We start from the raw sequence: 14351 nt of genomic DNA on the forward strand, positions 1-14351 counted from the left end.
CTTGCGTGGCACTTTGAACATTTAAAAGCCTATACAGAAGCTGTCTTTGTCATCTACTATTTGTCTTTTATTTCCGGCCCCAGGTGTGGTTAAATGTCTTGGCACAAACTCTCGTCTCGCGTGTTTATAATTTAAACATGGAATAAGAATCTGAAAATCTAACAGCATCACATTAAAGTTCAATAAATTCTGAAAAGAATGATACCAAACATATACAATTAGGTTTTAAAATAAGCCCGATTTAAAGCGTGACAAAAAACGTCAAATAAAATTGTTGCATGTTTAGGCTTAGGATTTATATATATATATATATATATATATATATATATATATATATATATATATATATATATATATATATATATACACACATATACACATACACAGAGTAGATAAAAAGGTAAGCCCAGCCTCTTAGTGAAGTCTACATGATTTGCCTCTGTCTGTAGGAGTTTTTCACCTGGTACCGACTGTTATGGTTCACCATTTGTTATCAAAGATCCCCAAGATGTTGCTGTTAGAGTAAGTGACATCTCTGAGATGATTAACTGTGGGACATATAACCTGTGATGGACTGGCACTCTATACAGGGTTGACTCCAGTCATGTACCCAGTGCAGACCAGAAAGACACATGGAACCACATGGTCACTCTGTGAGCTACATACTTGTCTCATGTTTGCATATAGGTATTGTTTCTGCATTTTTATGTTTAAAGCACTGGCCAGATTGTCTTGACTTCCTCAGGGTCACAAAGTGATCTGATAAAGGGGCCTGAATCAACATCCTCATGATTTCCAATCCAATGCAATAAAACACTAAAATGACAAACTCAAATTTAATAAAAGGGCACCAAGGCTGTGACAACTGCAAGCCATTATGCATAAATATATAAACATAATCAATGTGAAGTGTGAAATTGTGAAAACACTCTAACCGAAAAGTGCTAAATATTATGCTTTACAATAGGAAAGTGGATAATGATGACAAAAGTACCCCTAGTCTTTTTGCATAAGAAAACATGGCAGGAGATGAAAACACTAACTAAACTAAACTAACTAAAAGCAATCCCAACCTAGTCTAGACTGGATTTTTTTCAAGACATAATTCTTTAATCTATTGCTATAATTCTATATTTTGACTCCAGCCGATAGTTCAAAACCTATTTCAATAGTTTCACTAGCAGGCACAAAACCATAAGGCTTCAAAAGTTCATATCCCACTTGATGCACTGTAGCTGTACAAATATACAGTACATGTCTGTAGGATGGCATTAATAAAAAACAGCACTACATCAAATACTTTTGCAAAAGATTCAACTCTTGACCAGGGTTGCTTCTTGCCTTACACCTAATGCTGTAAGAATAGGCTCCAGCTGTCAAGCAAAAACATGCATAGAATATAAAATAATAAACTGCCAACACAAAACCAAATAAGACCTTAGGTTTTTGAATAACAACTCTCAACCTGCACAGAACAGCCAAAATTATAAACATATAATAGTTAGCATGTCTTCCATTATGAATCACAATAGTCTGACATTTTGCAAAGGACAACTTGTCTTGGTTTTCAGCCCACGTGTCATCCGCTTTAGGGCATCTGAGGAACTGGTTGGCTTCAAACTCTATATTAAAGGAAGCTTGTTCCATCACTCTCCTTCCACAGCACGCAGAGAAGATCAAGTGAGGGCAGCATTCAAGGAGCAGGACTGAAGGCACAGCAGAACATTAATTTAAAAGCTTCAGTAAGCAAGCCAAGAACCAGGCAAATAAATTACCCAACAACCTATTACTTTGAAGCTGATTTAAAAGGTCCTTTATCTCTCTAGTGCACAAATGTTATTTTACACAGCAGCATTTTCCTTGCAGGTACACTGAATTGACGTAAACCTTACACATACAGCAGGTTCCCTGCACCTATAGGTGATATGCTTCTCTGAGAGATTTTCAGGCAAAATAAGCAGCTAACTGCAGAAGGTGCCATGGTGATATGGCTATGGGTCTATGCAGTATGGCTGAGTCAGAGAGAAACTCTTGAACAGTCTCAACATTTTCAAAAGTAGGAGGGTCAAATCACAGAAGGACACTTGGTCTTTTAGCTATATTAACAGTGACAAATACATGCATGGGGAATAATTGATAGTATGTTTTTTGTAGTATTATTAATCATCATTTACCCATGTTCTACATATTGTAAACCTTAAAGGGGCTCATTGCAACAGTGATATGACATTACCATTTCTGCATTCAACAGCAAAGCAAGCTTCCGGAGTTGGCAGGTTGCCAATGTGGCTTAGCAGACTTGTCACTCCGTTTGACCTCTATGGAGAGCCCAAATTAAATATGTGACACTGGCAGTGCTTGCCGCAAGCTGTCTGCAAAGGGGACATAAACATACGTCAGCACAGACTACGGCTGAGCAGACTTGTATCATTGTTTACTTAGATGGCAGGGCATCACATCACCTTTTACACCAAGGCCAGTTACAGAATGAAAAGAGGCCAGTTAAATATCATTTGACCACAACTTGTATTTAGCTTGTTCGCATCTCTTCCTGAAGTCAAATGGATGTGTAGAGAGTCTCAAAGCTTATTGGTACTATTATACCAATTATAAAATAAGGAACATTAATTTAAATATTATAAAGGTGTAACAGCTTTCAAATGCGAAATGATTATTTAAAAAATTAAATATGCTTTAAAATGTATACATTACCTGAGTTAAAATACTGATTTGTGATGTTTACAAATTTAAACATAAAATGCACGCCTATAATGAGTCAGGAGCAGACAAGGAAATGGTGGGACAAGTAGGAAGTTGAGGTTAAATGGTGTCTGACTGTCACAGTGAAGCATCATTTTGGGATTCATTTGTTTTCATTTGTTATTTCAGACAGTAGATATCCACATTTACAAAGGAAAGAATATTGGCTTCCATAAATGAAAAAATGCAGAGTGTTTAATCAGCTTGGCATTACAACAACTCCCCTCACACAATTCAATAAATATTGAATTAAAGGTGCCCCACTGTTTGTTTGGAGAAGCCTTTCACAAATCATAAATGAGTGTGCAAGGCTCATAACATTTATCAACAACTCTTAAAGTGCACACCATTCATGCAGAAGCTAGTCCACCATTGTCACAGCTGACCAATAAGAGTATGCTTAGAACATTTCTGTTTGTTTGATAGGCTCGAAACAGGGCACAGTGACTATGAAGCCCATAGACTTAGAATTACTAGACGCCTCATGTCCAGTAGCATCGTACGTCAATGTCGCCGCCATATTGCGAGTGGCACTGCTGTGGAATGAAGTACAGTAATGGATAAAGATACCTCACGCATGTGCTGCTTGGGATTGTACAAACCACTGTATGCTCCAAACCAGATCACAGGGATTGTTGTTAGCTGTTAACATTTCTCAAACCTTGAACGTTTCCCAAGAAATCCACCTCAGGAAGCATTGGGAGGTAGCCCTTAGATGGGATTTTGAGAAAGCTGTCCTGTGATGTGTGCCGTGCTAGTTTGATAACAGATGCTGTACCGGCATCATATGATCAAAGCTACCACTTGCTCACATTAAAAAAACAAAGGAGGCTTGATGATTCCTTCTGAGGGTACAGTCAAGGTGGTCAAAGTAGCTGAGCGTGTTATCCGACAGTCGACATTAGGGCAAGCTGTCAGTGTATCCTTGATCAGTCAGTGTGTTCGGGCTGAGATTGGTTCAGATGATGTGTTTTTTCTCAAGGAGCACATTGAGGAAACACAGTTTGAAATTGACAACCATCATTTTATGCTCATGTCTTTAGTTGTTTCTGTCTTCCACAAACTAAGGCTGCACCATATTTCCAGACTGAATACTCTCAAATTACAGAGTGGCAACACATGGAAAAAGCTATGTAAGACAGTTCTGTTTCATGGATTTTAGATCTTATTCTGTATATATTTAAGTAACCACATTGTGTGTGTGTGTGCGTGTGTGTGTGTGTGTGTGTGTGTGTGTGTGTGTGTGTGAGAGAGAGAGAGAGATTGAGAGAGGAATGAGTGAAATGTTTTCAGAAATTATTAAGCCAATTTGTATACAATAAAATAGTTTATTTTTGTCATTGAGTGTATCATTTCACTGTTAAAAGAAAGACAAAGATAACTGGCAGTAACAGTGCAAAATTCACAATTGGTATGACAGTTTTAAAAGATAAGTTTTGAGGGTAGTTTTAAAATGTGTTACTGAATCGAGCTGACGTATATGAGAGGGAAGAGAGTTCCAGAGTTGAGCAGCACTATGAGAGACGCTCCAGCTCCCATAGAACAGAGTTTGATGTGCGGTACAGAAAATAGAGCTGCAGATGAGGATCTGAGTGAGTGAGAGGAGTGCAAGTCTGTAGGAGATCAGTGAGGTTGTGGAGAGCTTTAAATGTTAAGAGCAGTATTTTGTATTGTATTCTGTAGTTAACAGGAAGCCAGTGAAGTAGAGAGAGAATAGGTGTAATACTAGGGCGCTTCGCTCGCCAACCCCTGGTGCTGGGTAACCCGAAATACATTGATGTATGTATGAGATATATTGGAGTGTAAAGGTGTAGATGACGAACAAAGGAAGTAAAGAACCCATAGCATGGCACATTAGAAATATATATTGGAAAATTTCTTTATACATAACATTTGTAGTAAAGATGGTGTGTTGTCCTTGAATGAGTTCTCCTTGGTATGGAGTATCTATAATTTTAACTGTAATGTCAGATGAACGCCGAACTCTTGAGAAGGCCACATAAAGTTGTTGGTTCCATCAGGACGTAAATGCAGGACAATATCACGGTCAAATGGAGGCTCACCATCTTTACTTTTAAAGACAATTGCAACTTCATCAACAATGGGAAGATTGTATCGTCTTGGATCGTGTTCTTTGTCCTATATTAACACTAAAGCAATTGTAGTTGGCGCTACACCTTCTGCATCTGCTTTTGTATTGGCCTCCCTTTCAACCTCATGTAGCATCTTTATAGACTTAGCTAATGGGTGATTGTTTATGACTTCAGCGACGTTTCTCATTATCAGCTCTGTGCATTGCTTGTTTTCAGGAAGGTTCATTCGTTGATAGATTGCGTCATCTGGATCTAACACGTAGATTTGTGCATATTTGCGTTCGTGATGTGGTTCAGGGTGCACTGTTCCAATCCGATGTAATATTTGTCCACATACGCGAAAGCAGTATGGGCCATTGCCAGCTGGTGGCCAGATATTTACCCCGGTAGATGCAAAAGCAAATGAACTATTGTAGGATCTAATGCAGTCCATAATGCCTGCTTTGCAGACGCGCATTGTAGGCGCCTGCATTCATTGATTTTATCTAGGCGGGCTCGTTTTTGTATCTCCGTCAGTTGTGGTCTTTCATTTTGAACCCGTGCCTGCTTTGCTTCCGCAGTTTCAGATGCGTGTTGTAGGCGTCTATGTTCATTGTATTTGTCCATGCGGGCTCGCTTTTGTAGCTCCGTTAGTCGAGCTGTTTGGTTTTGGAGCCGAGACAGTTTTGCTTCTGCGGTTTCAGACACGCATTGTAAGCGGCTACGTATCCATGCGGGCTCGTTTTTGTAGCTCCGTTAGTTGAGCTGGATCGTTTTGGAGCCGTGACCGTGACTCCATTAGTTATCCATTGTCTACCGTTAGTAATATGGATAATTGCACTTACTGTTAATACGGAGCGTTTTCTGTGGTTGTACTGTTAATAATGCATCACTGTAATGTGATCCACATATGCTATATGGTTTGGACGTGTGAGGATGCCGTACGTCTAATACGGAGAGTTCGTTTATTCTTATTACCCGGACCATGCTGTGTAGTGTGGACATTTAGTTCAGAAGCACGTTGTAGGCGCCTGCGCCTTTCGTACTATCTTTGTGGACCTTTGCGGACTCCGTAGTGTCTTACGTTTGACTCTGGAGTGCAGTGCAGAATCCTCTTTTCTGTGTGGCTGTGTCGTTAGTCGTTAGCTATGGGCGCGTTGTTGCTTCATGTCTTATTTACGTTAGTTGAGCTCTTTCGTTTTTGAGCCGTGACTCCTTCGTTCGCGGTGGATCAGACTTTGCTTGCGGTTTATGAGACGTGCGCTGTAGGTGCCTGCGCACTATGTCTCCTGCGTCCATCGCCGTGTACCTGGGTCCGTGCCTTCCGGTTTACCATTCTCGGTTAGTAATATGGATGTTCAGTGGATTTAGAACAGCAGGTTATTATCCTGGCAGCAGAATTTTGAAGAAGTTGTAAGCGATGGATACGTTTTTGTGGGATGCCAGATAGAATAGCATTACAGTAATCTATATGTGAAGTGACTAGGGCATTAACCAATACTTCAGTACTGTGATGCATAAGAACAGGACAAAGTCTAGAAATGTTTCCGAGATGGAAGAAGGCAGTCCGAGAAATGTTACTTATATGGGAGGAATTATTTAATAATAATAATAATAATAACAATTATTTAATAATTGTTATTATTAGTGTATAAATGGATATAAATAATTGCATTTAAACAATTCGCCAAAATCTGTTGTATGTAAACGATACTGTTTTAAACGTTACTGTTTTTCATCAGAAAACTCGGTTTCCACGTTTACCTGTATTAGTTTAAATGGCACTTTTGCCACTCGCAATATGGCATACGCGCTGACGTAGCGTGTCGACTGGGCAACACAGTGAATGCATCGTCTATCTATACATGTCTATGGTGAAGCCTGTTACTCACTTCAAATTCATGAAGATTAAAGAAATTTCTTTTCTTTACAATTAAAAAAAATTATTATTATACTTGGATTACTAGTTACATGTAAAAACAGGACAATATGTTGACGTAATTGTTTCTCAAGAAAAAGGTACAATTATTAAATAACAGAAAAAGAAGACATGAGAAAATGAATAAGAATAAAAGAATTAAACTTAACAAACAACTTAGATGCTGTATACAAAACATAGAAATACACACAGCCCTTCCTTTAGGCTGCTGCCAAGCTGCTCCAACAATAAAAATAGCACTTGGCAGCCAGGAGGTACACAGCCCAGCCCAGCAGTTCAAGTAGGTTGTTGCTAAAATTAGAAGCTTTTTTTTTTTCTTTTCTTTTCTTCTCGTTGCTACCAGTGGCTCACATGAAAAGGAAGGCACAGGCCTTTATACTGTATGTTCCTGAAATGTACCTAATCTACTAAAACCTACTCTAATACCAAGCTCCCCTATGGATATCAGTACAGAATTAACAGGGCCACCACTTTGGGAGCTCCTAGAAAACAACTGTGATATTTTACCATCATTAGAGTAAAAGTGGACTGCCAGCAAGTTTTCACTTGTTTGAATCAGAATCTCAGGAGATGCAGCAATTACAATTCTGCCAAACAACCTCCTTCCTTATGCTTGCTATACTAATACAGCAAACACAAAAATAACAATTTCAGCTTGGTTTATGTATTTAATTTGTGGGAGGGGCTGATCTTGTTTTCACCACATGTGTACTCATCAGAGGTACCCTTGTGTTGTCCTAAAATTTTAACATCTCTGTTTGCTATGCAGGGACTTACTTCATCAGATTTAGGCATCATTTAACCCCTGTTGACCATCTATGTCCTTCTCTATGCCGTATAGATGAAAATTCTACACGGATGATGAAACAAAGTGGCTGTGTGCAATATTTCAGTGGATCAGCAAGGCTTAAAATAGAGTCAAGAGGTCAGAGAAATAAAACAGTGAAAACAAGACCTCTCTGTCCTTAACAATGAAACTGAGCCCATTTTCAATGTGTTTTCAATAAACATGCAGCTGTCGGTTAATTATCTACCCTCCCGTGGCTCATTAATCATCAGCATCGTGAGCTCCCATCAGGCTGCTGGGTAAATCTGAATCTCTTCAGAGCCGAAAGAAAACATAAGCTGTTAGTGGTTTCTCTTGGGCCCAGCACCCACCCTCCCCCACCCGCAAGAGCCCCTAGCTGGTTGATCAAAGAAGTTATTCTACACACTGGCAGGTGAGCTCAGAGGTCCTCATGTGTAGAGCTTCTTAACTAGTCAGATTCAATAAGTTTATTCAGGGCTGTCACATGCCCTTTAGGAAGGTTTAATTCATTAAGCCCCATCTCAGAAGTAAGATCTGGTAGAAAGAACTAAGTATCCTGCGGAATTAATTCCTAGAAGTCTGTTTTTGCCAGAAAGAAGTACTCTATGGCTTTACTTGCTGTAGTTTGATCTTTCCAGAGCAAAACACACTTCTTAACTTCTTAGATGTCTGATCCTAAATGAACTAAATATGATTTACTTTGTGGACTCCTGATCTTTCAGGGAACAACCACAAGCTGCTTTACTTCAGCAATTCCAATACTGTCAAATCTTACCATTCTTCACTTTTAAATTCTAGTGAACTGAGTCTGTCAAAAGCAAGTATCCTGCATTATTGTTTCTTGGAACTCCAATATCAAATGGAAATATAGTAGGTATCATACTGCTTAACTTTGTAAAAAAATGAATGCTGAAAGAACATTATTTCTCTGAATTTTGATTATGCTCAAAATAAACATATACTTTTTAGAAGGAAATTTCAACAGAACAAGTAATCCTGATGCTTTGGTTACATATGATAAAAAGAAACAAGTATCCTAATCACTTGTGTCCTAGACACTTGAACGTCCTGTAAATAACTACATAAAATTTTACTTATTATATGTATCGAACATCTTATTACATTTAATCTTTACTTCCTAAAAGTCTGATCCTGCTATAGTTAAGTGCCCAGCAGCATTACTTTGTAATTTTGTCAGGAAAAAATACTTTTTCTAGAATACTAGTCGTCCTAATGGTACTAGGCATCATACTGCATTACCTCACTTAAGGATAAGTTTGGTATTTTTCAAGTCAGATTTATTTCTTCACAAACTTGGTATATATGCATTTGCCATGCAAAATAGAGTTCTAAAGTTAAGTGTTTTCTACAAGTTTAAAAAAATATCTTGCCACACTTGCGCTATACAATGGAGGCTATGAGACATGAAGGAAAAGCTTAAAATCGTATCAAATACCATACCAGTGTCCATTTTTCAAGCCAAGACAGTTATAAAGTATTGATCTGTGTCTTGTGATTACACACATATTGTACTATAGCTTATACAGTACATGTCATTTCTGAACAAAAAAAAAAAACAATATTATGCAATTCAGCCATTTTAAAAGAAGACTAGGTGTAAACAGTAGCTCATCACTTAGTCTTCCTGCACAACAACTTTTTACTCTCAAAAGAACAAAAATAAAATCACAGAAAACTTTTTGTGCCATGTGGTTGGTTTTGTTTTGATTTACTTACATACTGTATTTATGTGAGGACTCATACAAAGGAATAGAAAATGCACCCTCATCACAAAAAAAAAACACCACCAGGAATATGGGATAAAGCGATAATCTCCAGATCTCTTTTGTTGCCACAAACATACATCAGAAACACAGAAGGCATATTTTTTTTAAATGAAACTTTTGCTATTTCATTGGTAAATTTAAAGGCTTTTATTTTCCGGTGGTGACCCCTGCTTCATAGCCTCCATAGTAAAACACCAGTGGAGGAAAGATATTTTTTTTAATACATTAAAACAATTTCAAGTGGCAAATGCAAATCTACCATGTCTGTGAAGAAGTAACTATGACTTATTCTTTGGAGTTTGAACCTGAAAGAACCTAATACCTTGCTATTTTACATCCTGGAATAATGATCCTTAACAAAAAGCTCTTTTGCCAACTCACATTCTAGATAGCGAGTAGGGAATACATCAAGTAAGTCGATTTGGGCTTTCTGTTAAACAAAATAACAATGTATATTTCAATACATTTTTGTTGATCATTGTGCTACAAAATGGCATGTGTTCCAGGCTAGTCAGACGTGCAATGAAGCCTTTACATGTGACAATGCTCCTACTACTACTACTACTACTACTACTACTACAATTTTATTTGAAAGAGAAAAAAAACTTTATAACAGAATACAACTTAAACAAATAAGAGTATATCATTAAGTACAATAATACCATAAATCATAAATACAATTAATGCCTGTTGTATACATACTGTACTTATGCTTATGCAACTCAATAAATTATAAATTCAATAATGTATGTAAACAGAAAATACTACCTAAAACACAATATTTTGATTAAACACTATCTTCATTATGAATTTGTTTTCCTTGCTCTTCTGTATCAAGAACTTTAACTTTTGCTCTCAAAGTAGCTCTGGACTTTGTAATATATGTTTGGTCATGTGTAAAAAACTGGGGATAATAAATAAATGCCAAAAATATCTATAAAGTTTTCCAGTTGATGGAGATGAAGGAAATGGCACACATGCTTGCATGCAGAAATGTAGTACAAAATAAATGCAGTAATATGATTACAAATGCACACATTCTGCATCAACCTTAAAAATTTGAGTTTCTGGTGTGTGTTTATTACTAGCTACATTTTTCACTGCAATAACTTCCACATGTGGTGCACTTCATTCACTTCTCAGATGTTACATAGATTTATGCTGTACACTGCTTGGGAACATACACATTTGTGAGCCATACAGAGATTTAAGGATGCTTTGGAAACAATCCAAATAGAAAGCATTCAGCCCCAGTCTAACAAAGAGAGTAATATAAATATAGAACCCCATCTAAAATAGTTTTTTGTATATAATAAAACAGAACGTAGAATAAAAAAAAAAAGTTAAGTGTAGGCCAGGCAGGTTTTCTTTAGAATTACTGTATATTAATGAGTTCTTGGTAAGTTCTAAAAAAACTCTGAGCAAATCCTTGTAAAGAGAATTGCATTTTTTCTAAGTTGAGATAATACAGAATGTTTCTTACTGACGAGTTATAAAAGATAGATTGGGATTCTTCCAGTTAAGCCAAATATGTTTTTGTACAATTAGTATGGTATAGGATCTTAAAACTGATTTGTCATGGCACATTATTAACCCATCTGGTATCACTCCAAATACTGCTGTTAAGGAACTGGGAATTATTTTAAATGCAAAGCTATTGTTTAAATTGTTTAAGAAAAGGTCATTCCCAAAACATGAGGCCTACTGATGCAGGTGCTTACAACTTGGAAATATGTTCAATGAAAAATGTTTACTGTATATACTTGCGGATAAGTTCTCCTGTACAGTATAATTTCTGGTATTTAAAATGTTAGTCGTATAAGTCGAATGCGGAAAACTCACCCTATTGGTACAAGGGATTATGACATTCTAACACCCACCTGAAAGAGTAACCACGGAGCGACCTGCCTTTTTTTTCTATGTGGTTGCAGCAATGTGCTGTATATGTAGGAGTGCGTGCTCCTAACCTCTCTCTCTGTCTCTATTGAGCTTATATGACCACACAGTAATACCCAAACTATTCTGAAGCAATGTTTGCACTATTTTGTGTTTTTTGTATCTCACACACTCATAAACCTTTATCATAAGACCATCCCTTATCTATGATGGGGTGTTCGATCAAAGGAAAATATGAAGCTGGTTTTAAATTAAACGTTGTTGAAGTAGTGAAAGAAATTGGTAACTGCGCTGCTGCAACAAAATCCGATGTGTCTGAGAAACTGAGACTGGAGGAAGCAAGAAGATGTAAAAAAACAAAAAAATAACTGCTGCATTTTTGAACGGGCGTATAAGTCAAGGTCTGATTTTATGATTGATTTTTCGGGTTTCAAGACCTGACTCATATGTGAGCATATACGGTAACTGAAATATGGCATGCTTGGTGCATACTGAACTAGAATGTATTATAGAAATGGCTGAATTTAATTTGTTTTCTGAAATATTAAATGAAAAACCCTTTTCCCATCATTCCTTAAGATTATATACGGTATATATATATATATATATATACACAAAAGATTCAAAAATTTTATTGAATGAATATTTTCAGCTAAGTAACAGAACTGAAAGTTAGGCAGTGGCATGCTGCCCTATGCTTTAGATTTTTGCTGATTTACTTTTTTGATACATGGTCATTTTCAGTTCCAATTCAGTCTAACTCCTTAAAAATGTGTTCATGTATCAAAGGATGCTCTGAAAAAGATATAGGAGATTTTGGAGGATATTTGTTTTGGCAATATTGATTCTCCCAGCTAACAAAGAATAGAGCAAGAACAATCTATTTCATATTGTTTTGAGGTTTTCAATCATACTACCAAAACTGCATTTAAAAAAATGTTTGCTTTCCCTTGTAATAATTATACCCAGATATTTAAACTGTTTTGATAATACATAAAGTATACTCCTACTTGTTTATATGTCCAATAGGGTACTTTCAAATCTTATCATCTTAGAAGTCTGATCCTGCCACAGCTATATTTTTTTCAAGTTTACTTACTGGAAGACTGAACTTGAAATCTAAGAATTCTGCCCAACTCTGCTTTCCTGCCTTAAAGTTTGATTCCAAAAGAGCCAAGCATCTTCCATTTTCACTCTCCAGAAGATTGATTTAAAATAATCTACGCATCCTACTGTTGTCATTATTAGACACATGATCCTACCCTAAATAAGTATGCACTATTTTCAAACCTCATCATCCTCCATATTTAATATGTAAAAAATTCAGTACTATTTTGGGCAGTACTGCCACCTAGACATCTGATTATCTTAGTGATCCATAGCTTTGTCTCCTTCAATTCTGATTGATAAAATCCTATGGAATCCAGAAAAATGGCCTGCGGTATTCTCATACTGTTTTATTTCTTCAGTTCTGTCACATCCCTGTGCAGTACAGTCCTATCAGTTATACAATTTATTTTGGTTTACCAGCCTTGGCACAAATCCCAGCCATTTCAGAATATCAAAATCAATATTTTACAGTTTAATTTCCTAAACATCAAAACACCCTCCAATCTCAGCAGCTTGTAGCCCTAACTTCTAGAAATCTGGTCTGTCTAGATCTCAATGACGTACCTTTTTGGACTCTGATCCTGAAAGAAGACTGCACCTTTACCTTTTTCCAATTCTAAACTCACTTCATGTTATTGCCTCGCATTACTCCTTCAAAGTCTGATCTTCTCAGGCAGCAAAACACTTTAACTAATAGATTAAGTCACACTTTACAGTAATGTAGAGAATGAGACAGAGAATCTCCGTGATTTAAAAGAAGAGAGTGAAAAAGAAGAGAGAAGTGATATGTACTGATTTTAAACTTTTGCATTGTTCTAATTTTCTTTATTTTCTATTTACATATTTTATAATCCTTATGCTATATTAGAGCAACACCATAACCGACAATAGCTGAGTCTTCTTGTCTTGATGTGCTGTGTTTTTATAAAATCACCATCAGCGTTAAATGTGCCACATAAGCTCTGGGTGTCCTAATTAGGGATGGCTCCTTGTGGTCATGCTGCAATACCCTGACATTCCGCATTACTGTTAGATTAACTGGGTTAGAAAATGGATATATGGATGAATTAGAGAGAGTGAAGAGCCAATAGCCTTGTCCAATTCTGAGTGCTTGTCAAATAAATCTATTATAACAGTTGCAGTTAACCAAGCTGAGAAATTCCAAACACTGATCAAATTGTAAACTCCACACAACATGGTCTGCCCAATATCTCTTTATTAAAGTTATGGTATTTTAAATAGGGCCATACAGTATACTCAAACACAAGCAATTTGGGGCACTGTAAGCACTTTCAAAAATAAAACAAAGATGCATAACCACAACAACTTCTAGAAGATCAAAATACTAACTAGTTGTATATAAATATATAAATATGGGTAGGAGTTGTTGCTTTATGCTCACTCTATATTGGTACAGATTTAAATGACTTGTGTACCCATAGCAACATAAAACTAAGAACTTATTCAATGCTGATAACTTAGGCAAACTTTTAGGCTATTTCACTACAAAACAGATTATTCAAAAATAATGATACCAAACAGAATGGAAAAAACACACACTAAAAGATTTTACAGTTAATTTCTGATTGTGTATCATGATGGCACAAAAATGCTCCCATTTAGCTGTTGAGCATTTGGTCATCTTAGAACATCCCCTTGATGGCAACAGTTGTCAGAACCACTGAAGACTAAGAAGCAGCACAAATACAAATAACCTTTAGTGACAGAGAGGAGCAAACAACTCTCTGCAGACTGATATTAGTATGCAGCCCTGCTCCATACTCTAAATCAGGTGCTAACAAGCTGTTGCATAAGCTCACGCTCAGCTCTTAAATCTGGTGCGCTGCAGAAAGCCACCCCTCCTTGCTACTTCTTGAGAAGCCATTCACAGCAGTATAGCAGCGTAGGATTGTAAGACATGGTCAAGAAGCCAGGCATCTATGATTTTAGGCTGGAAGCTCAGTAGTCCCGGTAACTGC

General features: G+C 36.9%; 1 protein-coding gene across 2 annotated transcripts in view; it reads right to left on the reverse strand.

Annotated features, from left to right (window-relative positions):
• The window catches only part of abr (ABR activator of RhoGEF and GTPase), a 374781-nt gene that overhangs the window by 264520 nt on the left and 95910 nt on the right, over positions 1–14351 (reverse strand). The gene's annotated exons all lie outside the window — the stretch shown is intronic.

The sequence above is a fragment of the Erpetoichthys calabaricus genome, chromosome 8 (assembly GCF_900747795.2).
Source record: "Erpetoichthys calabaricus chromosome 8, fErpCal1.3, whole genome shotgun sequence".
In the NCBI taxonomy this organism is placed as follows: Eukaryota; Metazoa; Chordata; class Cladistia; order Polypteriformes; family Polypteridae; genus Erpetoichthys; species Erpetoichthys calabaricus.